Source organism: Sus scrofa, chromosome 15 (genome assembly GCF_054392235.1).
Source record: "Sus scrofa isolate SSC_HxYL_T2T_F1_AM1 chromosome 15, Sscrofa_HxYL_maternal_Yorkshire_Landrace_v2.0, whole genome shotgun sequence".
In the NCBI taxonomy this organism is placed as follows: domain Eukaryota; kingdom Metazoa; phylum Chordata; class Mammalia; order Artiodactyla; family Suidae; genus Sus; species Sus scrofa.
The window spans coordinates 57849467-57868200 of record NC_139397.1 but is presented as its reverse complement, the minus strand read 5'-3'; the positions used below and the strand labels follow the sequence as shown (position 1 = coordinate 57868200).

The 18734-nt window shown below is 40.3% G+C and overlaps 1 protein-coding gene across 15 annotated transcripts in view; it reads right to left on the bottom strand.

The window, feature by feature from the left end:
- TENM3 (teneurin transmembrane protein 3) overlaps positions 1-18734 on the bottom strand; it is a 2581468-nt gene that overhangs the window by 687290 nt on the left and 1875444 nt on the right. The gene's annotated exons all lie outside the window — the stretch shown is intronic.

Genomic DNA, 18734 nt, shown 5'->3' with positions numbered 1-18734 from the left:
TTCCCAGGCTAGGGGTTGAATTGGAGTTGTAGCTGCCAGCCTAGGCCACAGCCACAGCAATGCCAGATTTGAGCCACATCTATGACCCATACCACAGCTCATGGCAACGCCGGAGCCTTAACCCACTGAGCGAGGCCACGGATCGAACCCGAGTCCTCATGGATGCTAGTAGGGTTCATTAACCACTGAGCCACGACGGGAACTCTAACATTGATTTCCTTTAGTTGATAGGCTTCTTTTCAAACACTGCAACATTTTTTTTTTAAAATAAAGTCAAAGTAAAACTTAAAGAAATCAACATGATAAAAAGTGTAATAAAGTTTATTGTTCTTGAAAATCAAGGAGATCATAAATTGAAGTCATGTTGGTTAAAATTATACCCATAACAAGAAGGCTTGCATTGAGTTGCTTAGAAAATGGACCAGGTTTTCTGTTTTCATCCTTCTTTTTCATCCTGTCTCATCTCAACTCTTTTTCCCTAATCCTGCCCCAGACACTCATCGTCTGATTCTGGATACTATTTCTGATCTCTTTTCACTTAGCCGACTCTAGCTTCCTAGAAAAAGAGTAAGAAAGAGCTATAGTTTCTTCTTCCAAATTTTTGTTTTAGCTCCTTCAAAGATAGGAAAAATTATTTCAAATTTCTATCATCTGCATTTATTATTCTGCTTCTTCAAAGTTTAAAATGTTGTCCTGCATAAATGGAAAGGAACATTTTAATAATCACAGATTAGGAGCTGTAAGTAGTTTCTTAGGGACTGAAAAACCCAACTGAAAATCAGACTGATTTATCATTAAAGGCTGAGTTATAATTGAAGAGTTGAGTCACAGATACATAAAGACACCAGAAGCAGGATGTATTTATCATTTTTGCTATCATTATTCTTTATAAAAAAAGGTATGAGAGCAGATTTGCTAGTGACCAATTTACCTTAATATTAAAGGTAAAGTGACTTTTTTTTTTTTTTCTATATCTGGGGCCAGTTTTACCATATTCCTGGTAAGACTTTAAGAACTAAATCTGAATTTTATCAAATGTATTTAGTAAGTTGCTAAATTGGGTAAAATAAAGTAGGGTCAATAGAAGACCCAAAATCTTATTGGCTCTTTGACCCTTTTCTAAGTTTTATATTTCAAAAAATGCAGCTTGTATTTCACTAAAGACAGCAAATTGCTCTAGTTTGGTAACACACATCTCTTGCTTTTCATATTTAATCCAGTAGCCATATAACTGCCAAGAGTTCTAGAATTCACCACATTTGGAGATAAAATCAAAATATATCCCAATGGAATAGTGTTCTTGCTTAAAAACAAAACCAAGCCAAAAGCAAACAAAAAAAAAAGAACACCCATCTTATCATATAATTAAAAAGACCTAGAGAGATCATTGTTGAAATACTACTCTCTCCCACTAAATTAAGAATTCACAAAGCCTGAAGTCTTTATAACCCGTTCTATGACTTTATTGTGTATGCAGTCCATCGTGAGCATTAGTTAGGATGGCTCTTTTAAATATTTAACGTGGTCAGTGACATACACATCTTTAAAAATGGATTAAAAATGATTAATTTAACGATCCAGTTAAATTTGAGGATTTTACCTGGGATACAAAGGTGCTAAATTTCTTGGCAGAAATCCCCCAAGGGGATTTCCAGCTTGCCTCGGAATCCTCGGAGGTGAAGAGCCCTTCTCATTATGTTGCCTTTTTTGCCCAAATCTCTGATTACCGTATGAGGCTAGTTGGTGTGCATGTAGAGAGGGCCATGTGATCAACCAGAGGTCAAAAGACAGATGTGGGTCCAGTAGCTAGAGTCCCTCTCTTTTTCTTTCCTTCTGCAGCTCCTCTTAAGCTCCCCCCCCCCCATAAATTTCTCAACTTGAACCTTAAAATATTTGATTCCTCCAGTGACCATTCACAGCCTCTGAGGCTCATGCTTTATTCTCCTTCAGTATCTATTCCTCCTCTAAACACTTATCATCCAATGTATTGTGGAAAGAGAATTCCCAGCAGTAGATTTTAAAATGAAAGAGCAAGTGTCGAGCATCTGAGTGTTTTCAGGCGCTGGTGTCAGTACCAGGATGCCTCCTGTTGACAATGATGGCAAGCGTGGGGGGCAGTCACATCTCTCTATTCTGAGCAGTCTTCAGAAATCAGCCGTATCTGATTGTTCTTTTCCATCAAACAAAGTAGGAAGACAAAGTAAGCCGGGCATATTCTTTCACTGTGCCTTTTGTTGTTAAAAGAGGGAGGAATCCCACTAGGACCCCCTAACTCAGTTTTAGATATTACCAAACTTTTTGTAAGAATTCCTATTCTTCCCTACCTACCCCACCCACCCCCCGGCCCTTCCTTCTCCCCTCCCCCACCACTCACACATCTGTTCTCTCTGTCGTTTCACTGATGGGGTTGAATAAACTTTGCTTGCTCCTCTAAGGTTTGTGCTATGTTGCTAAGAATGAACCGCAGATCACATCAAGACACAGCACAGATAAACTAAACGAAAGGGCATTTGCTGTTTTTGAGAGGATGGTTCATGTAACTACTTGCATGTAACTCAGAAAAGAATCATTTCCATTCTTTAAAAAGAATACTTGCCAACTTGCCAATATCATTCTTGGAGTTCATGTTGTGAGTCTTTTTCAAGGCTGCATATATAGCACAAAACGCAAAACACTTGAGTTTGCTATCAGAGGTGGGCACTTGAGAAGGATGCCAAACCTAAGCCAGCGTGTTTTACCAGGAACCAATTCTATGGGTAATAAATAATCTTCTGAAGGAAGATGTGGCAAAGTGCCTGCCATTGAAAACAGCAAGGAAAATAACAGTGTAGTTGGCATGCTTCTTAAAATATACTTTTTGGTGGACACAGGAAGTCATTTTCTATCAGATTTGAACGTGACATAATGTAATGTGTCAAAGATACTGTTAAAAAACAAACAAATTGGAATTGAGCTGCGTACAGTTCTCCTTCGGTCTCTCAGTCAGTTTCACACATTAAGACAGTGGAACAGGCAGAGCTTATAAATTCTCCTGTTGAAGAGGTTTTTGGAGAATTTCACAAAACTCAGTGGGATCTTGGTGGGGATACTGACATTTACCACTGAGTTCTTTAATGACAGCTAAACAAGAGAACACCATTCCTAATTTACTCAAGTAGAATTCAATATCATAACAAGGCAATTTCAGAATGCTGTTCTTTTATGAAACCAATTTTTGTGCTAAGTTTTTTTTAACTCTCTTTAGTTACCAGTGACTTCTAACTGCTTTGCAAAGCCTGGATTCTTATCCTGTGCATGAATTTTTTTATACATATATATTATTAATCATGTATTACATACATATATCTATTACATATATATATATATTTAAAAATTTTAAGTGTAATACAGGTCCCGATTTAATATCCCAACTTATGTCATATGGGTTTATAGCTCCTGGCCATGCATCTCAAGAATTATGCCGTTTTCAATTCTACAAGACCTCCCAGCATCATGCCATTTCCTAGTCAGCAAAGACAGCTGACCACACGGTCAGGCAATTAGGACTGTTGACTGTGGAAGACCATGTTTCCCGCCAGCCCCAGCGGGGGGGGGGGGGTCCTTTGACTCTGCTGATTATGGAGTGTCCACTCTCTTGAACCACCTTTTACAATGTTGACGAGTGTGGAGAAGTGAAACAGAAGGAGGTGAGCATCACTATGGCTCTGCCATGGGGGATTTTCAAAGTCACTCTGACATGCAGGCTGCCCTCAGGGGAGATGAGATGAATGAAGGCAGACATATCATGAGAGAGGAATAGACATGGTACATGGGAATTCATGGAAGTAAGTGCCATTTTTGGGGGGAGTGCCTAGAAAGGGAAGGTTGATGGTTGGAAAGAGCATCATGGAAAGAGCCTGAAAGGTGGGGTTTCCATGCCTCAGAGTCATGCTTGCTGCTCTTTACTCTTCCTCTAACTCTCACACAGCTTTTGTTTTCACCCTGAATGGCATTTTCCGAAGAGTTCCCCATGATTCTGCTTCCAAGAGTTTTCTGTTCTTCTCTGTTATATCCTATGAATATCCCTCCTAACAATACATCACATTTTGTAAATATTTATTTATTTTACATAAGCTGCTGCTCAAGAATTTAAACTCTGCAAATGACACTGATGCTCTCAATCAGTTCTACATGCCCTGGACTGTGCACTTTGCCTGGTGGGTAAGAGATACATAATAAACATTTGTTGACCAGCAGAGTGAATGAATCAGATGAACTGGGTTATAGAGGGACGGGTGGAGGTGGGGGCAGGAGGAGAGAGAGACAGAGGACGGAGCTATTTCTGGCACAGCAAAGGGTAAATGTTTCTTACATAGAGTCATGAAAATGGTTCAGCTTGGTTTGAAGCATATGGAAGATGAAAATGGGTACTGAGGAAAAAATCTGAAAAGGTAAATTAGGATCAAAAGGCTGGACTATATATAAGCTTTGCACTTTCCTCTTTAGGTAACATAGTTTTTGAGCAGGAGACCCATATTACTGATTCTAGATCATCTTACATCTTTAACCTACAGACTTGGAAGGAAGAGCATGTCTTTGCTTTAACTGCCTTTAGTGTCAAAGTTATGATCTTTGGACCAGACCCATGGACCTCAGAGCCAGTTGATTGGAGCTGTCAGCGGCCTTGGATTTCAACTGAAATGAGTTCCAGTGACCTGCTGAGTCCTACGGTGTGAAGGTTTGCATCAGGCCAAGCCCAGCATCCGAGATCAATTCAAGTCAACAGATGAAATGCCCCTAGGGTTTGCTTAGCCCTGTGGTGAGATACAAAGAAAATCAAAAGCAGGGTCCCCTGTCTTAAAAAGCAGGAGACAGCTTTCTCTGATGGAGTCACTCTTACATGACTGCCCCACTTGAAGGTGTGCAAAGGAATCAGGAAAAGCTCAGAGACACACGCAGGACCACTTCCTAAACAGCGCTATCAGTGAAGTGGCTCAGCCACTCTGGGATCCAGGGAATAGTTTCATCCCCCTGTAGACTCCTATGGCTGTGTGTCTGTCCCAGTCTAGATAAGCCCAGTGATCCAGCATGAAAGAGCCCTGGGTGAGCAGTCAGCAGCCCATGGCTTTATATCCATCACTAAGAAATCATGACTCATTGTGGAGGTCATTTTCATGATCAGAAAGTTTTATCATTAAAAAAACATCGGCATTTGTTAATTTATCAGCCTCATTATGCATCCACCAAATGCCTGAGCACTTTGCTGCAAGAGCCCCAAGTATCCTGGGCTCATCTGCGAGACAAAGAAGGATCATGGATGGGACATGTGCTATCCAATTGTCAATCGCTATACCTGTGAATCATTCTGAATTGGTAGGAGAGCCCATAAAACTGCCTGAAGCAGCCTGGGAGTGTTATGTATCACACCGTTATAAAAATCCTGCTCAAATGCCATATTTAAACCAGGTCTTTAAGACCTAAAAAAAAAAAAAAAGAGATATACAAACACAAAAGTTCATTAGATTTTCAAGATGCTTTAATAGAAAAATCTACTTGTGTTATAATGTCCTATTGGAACCAGAGCCTGATCACAAATATGTGAACAGATATGATGTATAAAATATGAATTCAGGGGAAATGTGTTCGCATTCCTATCTTTGGCTTCGAGAAGCCCATTGCTCCCAATGAACACTTGCAACAAGAGTAGGTCTCTCTGTCTCTGTTTCTCATCTGCTGTGACCATGTGGTGGCTCAGAGTAGAGAACTTGGGGTGGGGGTGGGATGGGGTGGGGGAGGGGGAGGGGTGTTGCAGAGAAGCCTGAGGAGGGTGGGAAGTGTGGTGCCCTGGGGTCTTGGGGATAGGGGCTAATGGGTGGACCCTGAAGAATGAAAGCCCTGAGGGGCAAAGAAGCATGGTGGCAAGAGCTCAGTCAGCGCCTGAGAAATGCTGTCTCTTAATTTACCTCCAGTGCTCGCCACTGGTGCCTCAAAGCCCATTTCCAGCCTGGTGACTGGGACCTGAGCTTTCCCACTTCTCCAGCTCAGTGAAATCTGCTTTCTGGTTTATCTCTCTCCCTCTTTTTTTTTTTTTTTTTTGGCTGTGCCTGTGGCATACCAAGTTCCTCCGCCAGGGATAAAACCTGAACCATCTTAGTAACAATGCCAAGTCTGAATCCTTAATCACTAGGTCACCAGGGAACTCCTATCTCTTCTTTCTTTCTTTCTTTCTTTCTTTCTTTCTTTCTTTCTTTCTTTCTTTCTTTCTTTCTTTCTTTCTTTCTTTCTTTCTTTCTTTCTCTTTCTTTCCTGCTTTCCCTCTTTCTTTCATTCAGTTTTTTTGACAATTTTCTCTTCCGATGACGTGACTGAAATCTCACTAGCTTCTCTAACCCTCTACCTGGGGTGCTTGGTCCTCCATAAGGGGTATATGCAGGTCCCTCTATGCAGAACCTTCATCATTTCCAGGGCTCTTGATTAGTAACTGAAGGAAGAATTAAGTCAGTGGAGTTCCTCCACTTGGAAGTACTGGCATTTTGGATGAAATAATTTTTGATCACACAAGGTTGTCCAGTGTATTGAAAAATGTTTAGCAACATCCCTGGCCTCTACCCACTGGATGCCAGGAGCACCCCCCCCCCAAGTTGTGACAGCCAAGAAGGTCTCCTGATATTACCAAATATCTCCACAGAAGTAAAACTGTCCCTACTTGGGGACACTGATCTAAGCAAATAAATAGGATCCACACTTTAGGGGAACTCTTAGTGCTTTGCCTTTGATACAACTTTCTGTTGAGGTAATTAAATTATTCCAATGATCTAAGTACTCAAACTATTTAAGCTTTAAAATCTTAAACTTTCGGAGTTCCCATTATCGCTCAACTAGTGTCTGTGAGTATGTGTGTTTGATCCCTGGGCTCACCAGTGGGTTAAGGATCCAGCATTGCCTCAGGCTGTGGCTTGGATCTGGTGTTGCTGTGGCTGTGGTGTAGGCCAGCATCTGCAGCTCTGATTCAACCCCTAGCCTGGGAACTTCCATATGCCATGGGTGCAGCCCTAAAAACAACAACGAAAAAATCTTAAAACTATTTAATTGTATGATCCTGGCTGGCCTTTACTCTAACTATAAATTATGTGTTCAGATAATAGAATGTTTGTTTGATGTCCATCAGAAGTATGAACTTAGGAAATATTTCAGTGAATAAATGATGCTTTTTAAGAACAGAACAAATGCTTTATTTGGTTTTCGCTCTGGCCCCATGAGTCTTCAAAAAATACCTCTCTCTGATACACCAGTTGGCAGACCAAGAGCAGACATGATCTACATGCAACAGAATGTGGGCATTTATGACCCTCTACTGGCCACTCTAATCTCCAGTGGCGGAAGGTGATCTCTGAGGACCATTTGAACATCTCTGTGGCAAATGCTTTCAACAACAGAATTTTCTTTAAAAAAACCTGCACAAATCTCCCTCTTCCTCTTTTTTTCCTCTTTTTTTTTTTTTTTTTTTAGAGTCGCACCTGGGCATATGGAAGTTCTCAGGCTAGGGGTTGAATCAGAGTTGAAGCTTCAGGCCTACACCACGGCCACAACCACAGCAACGCAGGATCTGAGCTGCATCTGTGACCTACACCATGGCTCACGGCAACGCAAGATCCTTAATTGACTGAATGAAGCCAGGGATCAAAACCCTATCCTCATGGAAACTAGGCAGGTTCCTTACCTCCCTCTTCCTCTTAATTCCCATGTCATGTCAGCTGGACTTTGGCCATACAGTGAGTGAATCATTGTAGTTGCTGTGTTTTTCTTATGGCATATTTCCCTGAACAGACTGAGAGCTCTTTGTGGGTGGGCTGAATGCAGGTTGCCTTTTCTGTTATCCCTCTGAGGACCTAGTGTGATGCCACATGACAATAAATCAACACCTTTTTAAGTGTGTGCTCCTGCCTTTTCAGGACTCAACTGCTCAAATGTAGGCCAGACAAAACTTGCACTCTCTGATGTCTGAGTCTTAAGGTTTTTAGTCTGGCAGGACAAGTGCCAGGTTCCTCATTGTTCCCTGATCTGTCCATGCTGTTCCCCTAGAGATAGTCAGGTAGACTCACAGATCTTACGCACAGGAAAGATAAATAAACACCATTTAAACTGAGATGCAGTCACCCCTTATGGACACTCACATGCTTCTTAGAGATCCCTTTTTCCTCTTAAGTAGTCAGCAGATCTCCCTCTGAGTGGCACTTCACCTTGATTTTGAGATTTGGCACTTAACATAATTGGGATCTTAAAAGGCCATCAAGAGCAGGCATACGGCTCCCCTCAGTGAGACACAGTAAAGGTTCATGCTTGGCGCGCTGAACTTTCTGGCTGAATCTGCTAGGTGGTGTTTGAATGGGAGTGAAGGACGTGGGAGGAGATGCCAAGAAGCCGCCAGCCTGCTGACCACTCTGAAGAGGAGAATAGCCCAGGTGCTTTCTCCGCCCACCTCCCACATCCCTTTCCAGGAGAGAGGAAAGGAACTCTTCAAACTGGCTACGAGCTATACTAAGGGAGGTCTGGAGGTCAAATCTGATACAGAAGAGGCAGTGCGGATCCAGGGTTCTCTTTGCACACCTCATTCTTTGGGATAAAGGGCTATTGCACTTTGTATAAATCTAGTCTAAGATCATGCTTGCACCAAAGAACGTTTGTTCATGAAGTGTGTCAAGGGTAAGTAATTGAATAGAGAGGATGATAGTTTGAGCTATAGCTGGATGTATAAATTGGCGCACACAGAAGCCAGCACACAAATTGCCAGTCCCCACCACCTAAAGTTTCCTTGAGCAACTGTGAGAAATATCAGCTGATGGGTGACTCCCCCATGGGAAGCAGGTCAGGAGGATACGAAAAACCAATTATAAAAGAAAAAATCACAGCAAAATATCCCCTCAGTTGGTCCTAAGGAGGTACACAAAGCTCCCCTAATTGCCCACATCAGAGGATGGTTTCAACTTCTTGCATGAAAACAACTTAACCATTCCTGGTGATAACACCATTTACAATGAGGTTCGACTCTAAGTGTTCAGGAATAATAGAAACAGTATTTTTAAATAAATGTGTTGCAACATGCAGGCAGTATTTTCAAAAGCATCACCTGCTCCCCTTTTAGAAAGGTAGGTTGCTGCACTGCTGGAAAAGTGAGATTGGCTCTCATGAAATTTTTTTCAATAAACAGTGTCTGAGAGGGATTTTTTTTTGGCACTTAAATGATATATGTGTGTAAAGAGAAAAAGTTCCCTTTATAGAATAAGGTACAAAAAATATCTTTACCCTGAACATGCTATTCAACTGAAGTTACCTTTGTTAATTCAACTGGGTTTTATTACAATCACGAGTTTTTTGTTTTTTTTTTTAACACCTGACTCTCCTAAAACATGGCTATAGTAGAACAATTTATCACTCTTAGTCTCACCTAGAGTTACAAATAGATAAGGAGGGTGATGATTATCTGTTGATAACCTATGTATTTGGATAAAGCAAAGAAAACAAAATCTGGAAGTAAGGAAATAACTATTCTTAAAGGAATGGCAAAAAGAAAAAGAGGTATAGAAGTAGGTAGAAATCTATGAAATCAATAGTGTATTTTGATGTTTTGATGTTCACCTATACTTGTAATTCTTCATAATTAAAAATAATTTGTTATTAGTTAACAATCCCTTTCTAAACTATCATATTTTATCATAGTTTAATAGCCATTATCTTTTTTTTTTTGGTCCATGGCACAGCTTGATGTGGAATCTCAGTTTCCAGACCAGGGACTGAACTCGGGCCGCAGCAGTGAAAGTGCCAAGTCCTAACCGCTAGGCCACCAGGGAACTCCCATCATTATCGCTTAAAGTCTGGAATATCTAAAGTGCACAACAAAAACCTACTAAAATTGGGGGATATTTATGAAAGGTTCCTTTTAGCTTATAACATTCAAAATGATTTAATTAATCATTACATGAAACAACTATGTTGAATTATAAAGGAATTTGAAGAAGTTTATTTAGGTGATACCTAGGTGGAATCTCATTGAGAATATTCCTTGAAGTCACTGATGGCTACATGGATTGCTGGACTTATTTGCTATGACATTTCTTATAGGTTTAGGCTTACAAATTAAGCAACACATTACCTATGGAAAACAACATCTTATAAAATACTTCACAGATATAAAGGATGTCCATCAGATCTCAAAGCACCTTTCTTCTAATCAGGCTCAGTCTGGAGAGGTACACAGCAGCAAGATAAGGGGAAGAAGTACTAATGCAATGTTGGAATCTCAAACAGTCAAGGTCAACTAGTGGCTGCCTCTGTATCAGGTGGGTTTATCTGTTCATTAGACTGTCTCTGAGCTCCTAGAATACAGACCACCTAGTTTATTGTTTCCCAGGAAAACGACCCACTTATGCATCCATTTAACATGTATTTGCGGAACTGTCACTCTGTACTTGACAGAATCCTCAGTTGGTGCCAGGGACAGAGCAGCAAAGAGGACGATGTCTGCCTTTTTGGAGTGGAGTTCTCTAAAGCTAGGCATAAAGTTTAGGCTTTCTGCTTCCCATTCAAACCCTCCTATTTAACAGGGTTATTTACTCCTGGTAATCTTCCATAAAGCAGAGCCTTCCATTCAGAACCTAAGAAGAAAGATGGCTTGGACAGCAGCCTGGCAATTGGCTACATTTCCTGGAGGTAAAACCTTCAACATTCATTTTACCTCCCTAAATCTCCTTGCAGTATGATCCGAGAGGTAGAATGGTTGAATTGTGGCTGCTCTGTTTAAAAGAAACACCAAGAAACAAAAAACACAACACTTGGCATTGCCTATTTCCATTCTTCCTTCCACTCATTAAGTTCAAATTTCATCCCTCCTCTGTCAGTATATGTGATAAATTATATGAAGTTGAAAATATCTGCCCTCCCTCCATTAACTAATGGGTCTTAGAAAAGGATGTTCAACTATTATAGAAACTGTTATAGAATACAGTGCTCTTGTAAAAGAATAACCTTAAATAATACTAAGATTCATAATTCATTGTGCATTATATACAAAGGAGCCTTGGTATATTAACCACATTTTCTCTTCATAGAATAACAGTAGGGAGGCTTATTATTCCCATTTTAAGGATTAAGAAACTGAGAAGTGAGAAGTTAATTAGTATTACTCTTTTCAAAGTCAGAAAGTGATTAAAAAAACAAAAATCTAAACCTAAGTTAATCAGTTCCAAGACCCCATGCTATCATCATAATATCAAACTGCACCCTATGTAGCCTTGTGCTTATTTATTTATTTTTACTTATTATAAAACTTTTTTTTTTTTTTTTGTCTTTTTGCTATTTCTTTGGGCCGCTCCCGCGGCATATGGAGGTTCCCAGGCTAGGGGTCCAATCGGAGCTGTAGCCACCAGCCTACGCCAGAGCCACAGCAATACGGGATCCGAGCCGCGTCTGCAACCTGCACCACAGCTCATGGCAACGCGGGATCGTTAACCCACTGAGCAAGGGCAGGGACCGAACCTGCAACCTCATGGTTCCTAGTCGGATTCGTTAACCACTGCGCCACGACAGGAACTCCTATAAAACTTTTAATCTTCTTTTTTTCCTTTTTAGGGCTGCACTTGCTGCATATGGAAGTTCCCAGGCTAGGGGTCAAATCAGAGCTGCAGTTGCTGGCCTACGCCACAGACACAGAAACTCTAGATCAGAGCCATGTCTGCGACGTACACCACAGCACACAGCAATGCTAGATCCTTAACCCACTGAGTGAGGCCAGGATTGAAGCCACATCCTCATGGATACTAGTCAGGTTCTTAACCCACTGAGCCACGATGGGAACTCCCCTGATTGGAAAACTGGAGGCATAATGGTACTACCTATTGGCAAAACATTTGTCCATATAATCCCTGCAGAGATATTTTCTGATTCCTAAGTTAATAAACAGCATGTCTATTCCTCTGCCTTTAATCATCTTGTTTTGCCCCTCTCCTAATGTTCTCTGTTGATGGCCTTTTAAAGATGGGTTTCTTAAGTGGTTAACTGTGAACTGGGCCACAAGCTGTGAAGTGAGTGGTGTGGTCTCAGACAGTCAATGGGCAGTGTTCTAGGTTGTGTATTTCCACAGCCTTGGCTCTTGTCACAAGACAGGGAACATTCAGAATCCCGTGGGGCCAGGACTTTGGTGGCCGAAGGTATTGAGACAAGAATCAGTGCCCTGGGGATGGAGAACCCATCTGAGCACAGACACAGCCACCCTGTTGTGTTCTACAAGGATACAGCTTTCCATCTATGTGAATCTCTGCAAATCTGTTCAAATAAAAACTCATGACCCAGTGTCCAGGCTACGTGCTTATGTAGAAAGTTATTGTCATGTATTTTTTTTTTTTTTTTTTTAGGGCCACACCCAGGGCATATGGAAGTTCCCAGGATAGGGGTTAAATCAGAGCTACAGCTGCCGGCCTATGCCACAGCCACAGCAACTCGGGATCTGAGCCACGTCTGTGACCTATACCACAGCTCATGGCAATGCTGGGTCCTCAACCCATTGATCCCTGATCCTCAACTCCAGGGATCAAACCTGCATCCTCATGGATACTAGACAGTTTTGTTACTGCAGAGCCACAATGGGAACTCCTATTGCCATGTCATTTTACAATATGGCCACTATCCATGTCCAAGAATAATTACAATGTAGTTTTTTGTTTTGTTTTGTTTTTTGTCTTTTTTTTTTTTTTTTTTTTTTTTTTTTTTTGCCTTTTCTAGGGTCACTCCTGCGGCATGTGGAGGTTCCCAGGCTAGGGGTCCAATCACAGCAGTAGCTGCCGGCCTACACCACAGCCACAGCAACGTGGGATTCGAGCTGTGTCTGTGACCTACACTACAGCTCACGGCAACACCGGATCCTCAACCCACTGAGCAAGGCCAAGGATCGAACCTGCAATCTCATAGTTACTAGTCGGGTTCATTAACCACTGAGCCACAATGGGGACTCCCCCAATGTAGTTTTTTTATGGGCCTTGAAATATCTACCAATCTTAAATTTATAAGAGCAATGATTTCTAGCAGATGTAAGATAAAACTGAAATAATCAGCTTTAGAATAGTGCTTTCTAACATGTTTTTAAGTGAGTTTGCCAATGAGTTTTCTTCATTAACGAGTTATTTCTGCCATTTCTTCATTGTCCTAGCACAGCCCCCCAAATCCATCTTGCTCATTCTCGAACTTCCTAATACAGAGTAAATTAATGTTCAATTTTAATTCATGATTAAAAGAAAAAGCACGTGACCTGTAAATGGAAAATTTTATCTTACTGCCCTGTCTTTTGTTCCTATTCCCCCATAAATTATATATTTTAACAAGAAAACCTGTTTATGCCTCTTAGGATTCTTTTAAAAAAATCAAGGCCAAGTGTCACCTTGGCTATATGACAGAAGACAGACATGGCCACTGTATTTAGTGAGCCCCTCCTATAAAGTCAGATGCAAATATGAACAGTCAAAGCATTCAATTGATCTGTGCTCCCTTGGGTATAGACTCCCCCAAATTTTGAAGTCAGACTGGCAGCTTCAGAAAGCTCAGTCATTCTTTCCCGAGTGTCAGGCCAAATAGGAGCCCTCAAACCACCCTGCTTATGATAACCAGGCTTCGAGATAACCCTTCTGAGGCAGCGGGAAAGGACCAAGAGGCAGCATGAAGAATTACCCCAGTATTTCACATATTTTAAACTCTAACATTTCACTTGCTCCAAACACTGTGTTTGCAAAATACCAAAACATCCAGATGAAAAGTAAAATCTGGAGTCAGCCATTCTGGCTTTTTTTCACAAGACAACAAACACAGAAATACTTACAACATCAGAATGGCTTATGAAGTTTTCTTGACATTGTTAATTTATGCTGTTTCTTTCATTTCATTGAATTCTCTGATTATGTGCCAAAGCGTAACATAATCAGTATCCTGTCCCAGTGAGGCAGGGAGGGACTGAAGAGTTTGAGTATTATGTGAGCTCTTTGCTTTTCTCTTTCTCTTTTGGTCAATGTTGATCCAGTGGGGGGAAAAGATAACAAAAATGTTATACAAGTCAAAGATTTTATAATTTTGAGTTCTATGTCATAAAGTCCTAGAAAAGTGTAGAGCTTACTGACTAAAAATGATAAGCTTTGGCTTATCTGTGGATTTTAATTATTTTTGCTATTCCTTTTCTCCACTTTTAAAATGGACCACCTAACATACTGTATGTTTTCCACACTTCCTACCAAGTCTTAAACAGGAGCAAGATTCTGTGATGTCGAGATAGTGTGATGTTCAGATCTAGGCAAAATTTTTGCAAAACTTCATTTTACAATTTTTTAAATTAGGAAATGCTTCTGCATTTCGTTGGACTCAGTTAAAATAGCTGGGTAACCTTAGGAGATTTAAAGTACAATTACAGATGGGATTAAGGTGGTGGAATAGAAGGACTGGAGCTCAACTTCTCTCCTAAAAACAACAAAATTTACAATCAAATGCTGAGCAATCTTCAACCAAATGGACCAGAAACTTTCAAAAAGATATACTACTCCAGAAGACAAAGAGGAGGCCACATCAAGAGGTAAGAGGGGCGATTATGTGATATAAGCACCCCATACCTCCCTGTGGGAAGCCCCACAGACTGGAAAGTAACTGTTTCACATGACTCACCTATGGGAGTGAGAGTTCTGAGCCCCACATCAAACTCCCACATGTGGGGATCTGGCACTGAGAGAAACAGCCCCGGAGCATCTGGCATTGAAGGCCAGTGGGGCTTGTGTGCAGGAGCTCCATGGGACTGGGGGAAATGGAGACCTCATTCTTAAAAGGCACACACAGACTTTCACATGTACTGGGTCCCAGGGCAAAGCAAAGTCTCCATAGGAATCTGGGTCAAACCTGGGTCAAACCTGCGGTTCTTGGAGGACCTCCTGGGGAAACAGGGGTAAATGTGGCTTGTTGTGGGGGAAGGACATTGGAAGCAAAGCTCTTGGGAATATTCATCAGTGTGCCTTTCTCTGGAGGTGGCCATTTGGGGAAAATCTGGCCCCACCCAATAGCACTGAGAATCCCCAGGGCAAACAACAATCCAGGTGGGATCACAGCCCTCCCCTCAGTAAACAGGCTACCTAAAGACCCCTCAGGCAAACAGTGCCTCTAATCCCATCCAGAGACAAAGCCCAACCCACCAGAGGGATAGGAATCAGCTACAACTACCAGTGGGCAGGCATCAGCCCCTCCCATCAGGAAGCCTACAGCAAGCCCCCATTCCAACTTCAGCCACAAGGGGAACAGACACCAGAAATAAGAGAGGCTACAACTATATTATCTGTAAAAAGATCACCACACCAAGAACCTGTAAAAATGAAAAGACAGAGAACTATAACTCAGATGAGAGAGAAAGAAAAAAACCCCAGAAAAACAACTAAGTGATCAGGAGATTCTCAGCTTCCAGGAAAAAGACTTTAGATGGTTGATGCTGAAGATGATGCAAGACATTGGAGACAAACTGGAGGCAAAGGTGGATAACTTACAGGAAACACTGAACAAAGAGATACAAGATATAACACTTAAACAAGAAGAGGTGCAAAATACAATAACTAAAATAAAAATTCATTAGAAACAGCCAACAGCAGAATACAGCAGGCAGAAGAACAAATAAGCCAGGTGGAGGACAGATTAGTGGAAATTAATGGATGTGGAACAGAAAAGAGAAAAAAGATTGAAAACAAATGAAGAGAGTCTCAGAGAACTTGGGGACAGTGTTAAACTCACCAACATCTGCATTACAGGGGTGCCAGAAGGAAAAGAGAGACAGAAGGAGACAGAAAAAATATTTCAAGAGATAATAGCCAAAAACTTCCCTAACATGGGAAAGGAACCCCTAACTCAAATGAAGGAAGGTCAATGAGTACCATATAAAATAAACCCAAGGAGGAATACCCTGAGACACATATTAATCAAACTAACCAAAATTAAAGACAGAGAAAATCTTGAAAGCCACTAGGGAAAAGGAACAAATAACATACAAGGGAAGCCCGATAAGGTTATCAGCAGATTTTTTAGCAGAAACTCTGCAGGCCAGAAGGGAGTAGCATGACACACTTAATGTGATGAAAGGAAAAAACCTCCAACCAAGATTACTTTACCCGGCAAGGCTCTCATTCAGATTTGAAGGAGAAATCAAAAGCTTCACAGATAAGCAAAAGCTGAGAGAATTCAGCAACACTAAACCAGCCTTACAACAAATACTAAAGGAACTTCTCTAGGCTGAAAAGAAGAGGCCGCATCCAGAAACAATAATACCACAAATGACAAGGCTCATCAGTAAAGATATATATACAGAAAAGATACAAAATCATTCACGTCCAATCATGCCACCAAAATCAGAAATCATGAGAAGAGAAGGGTACAAATGCAGGACAATGGAGATGCACTTGCAATTAAGACACCAACAACTTAAAACAGTCTTGTATATATATATAGACTCATATTAAAACTTCAGAATAACTGCAAACCAAAAATCTACAATTGATATACAAATAAGGAAAATCAATTCAAATACAATACTAAAGATGGTCATCAAACCACAAGAGGAGAAAACAAGAAAAGAAGGGAAGAAAAAAGAACAACAACAACAAATCCAAAGCAATTAATAAAACGGCAATAAGAACATACATACCAATAATCACCTTAAAGGTGACTAAACACCCCAACCAAAAAACATAGACTGGCTGAATGGATACAAAAACAAGACCCATATATATGCTGTCTTCAAGACCCACTTCACTTCTAGGGACACATACAAATTGAAAGTGAGAGGATGGAAGAAAATATTCCATGCAAACAGGAATCAAAAGAAAGCTGGAGTAGCAATACTCATATCAGACCAAATAGACTTTAAAATGAAGAATATTTTAAGGGACAAAGAAGGACATTACATAATGATCAAAGGATCACTCCAAGAAGAAGATATAACAAGTTTAAATATCTATGCACCCAACACAGGTTCACCACAATATATAAGGCAACTGCTAACAGCCTTAAAAGGAGAAATCAACAATAACACAATCATAGTGGGGAACTTTAATACCCCACTTACAGCAATGGACAGATCATCCAGACAGAAAAATCAATAAGGAAACACAGGCCTGGAATGAAGCATTAGAATACATGGACTTAATAGATATTTATAAGACATTCCATCCAAAGGCAACAGAATACATATTCTTCTCAAGTACACATGGAGCATTCTCTAAGATTGATCATATTCTGGGGTACAAATCAAGCCTCGGTAATTTTAAGAAAATTGAAATCATATCAAGCATCTCTTCCGACCACAACACTATACCACTGGAAATAAACAAAAAGAAATAACCTGCAAAAAAAAAAAAAAAAAAACAAAAAAACACATGGAGACTAAACAACATGCTACTAAACAACCAATGGATCACTGAATAAGTCAAAAAGGAAATTAAATAATACCTAGAAGCAAATGACAACAAAGATACGACACTCCAAAATCTATGGGACACAGCAAAAGCCATTCTAAGAGGAAAGTTTATAGCAATATGAGCCCATCTCAGGAAATAAGAAAAAGCTCAAATAAACAAGTTAACTTTACATCTAAATCAGCTAGAGAGAAGAACAGTCAAGGCCTAAAATTAGTAGAAGGAAAGAAATCATAAAAATCAGAGCAGAAATCAATGAAATAGAAACAAAGAAAACCAAAGAAAAGATCAATGAAACGAAAAAGCTGGTTCTTTGAAAAGATCAAAAAAATTGATAAACCGTTAGCCAGACTTATCAAGCAAAAAAGAGACGGGACTCAAATCAATAAAATTAGAAATGAAAAAGGAGAATAACAACAGACATCACGGAAATACAAAGGATCATAAGAGACTACTACATGCAACTATACACCAACAAAATGGAAAACCTAGAAGAAATGGACAAATTCTTAGAAAAGTACAATCTTCCAAGACTAACCCAAGATGAAATAAAAAAGATGAATGGACCAATCACAAGTACTGAAATTGAAACTATGATTAAAAAACTTTCAACAAACAAAAGTCCAGGACCAGATGGCTTCACAGGTGAATCTATCAAACATTTAAAGAAGAGCTAACACCTATCCTTCTGAAACTATTCCAAAAATTCGCAGAGGAAGGAACACTCCAAAACTCATTCTATGAGGCCACCATCACCCTGATACTAAAACCAAAGATACCACAGAAAAAGAAAATTACAGGCCAATTTCACTGATGAACATGGATGCAAAAATCCTCAACGAAATACTAGCAAACAAAATCCAACAGTACATTAAAAGGATTGTACATCATGATCAAGTGGGATTTATCCCAGGGATGCAAGGATTCTTCAATATCTGCAATTTAATCACTGTGATCACTATTTTAATCAACTGAAGAATAAAAACCATATGATCCTCTCAACAGATGCAGAAAAAGCCTTTGACAAAATCCAACACCCATCTCTGATAAGAACCCTTCAGAAAATGGGCATAGAGGGAACTTACTTCAACATAATAAAGGCCATATATGACAAACTCAGAGCTAACATCATTCTCAATGGTGAAAAGCTGAAAGAATTCCTGCTGAGATCAGGAATAGACAACAATGTCTGCTCTCACCATTACTATTCAACATAGTTTTGGAAGTCCTAGCCATGGCAATCAGAGAAGTAAAAGAGATAAAAGGAATCCAAATTGGAAAGGA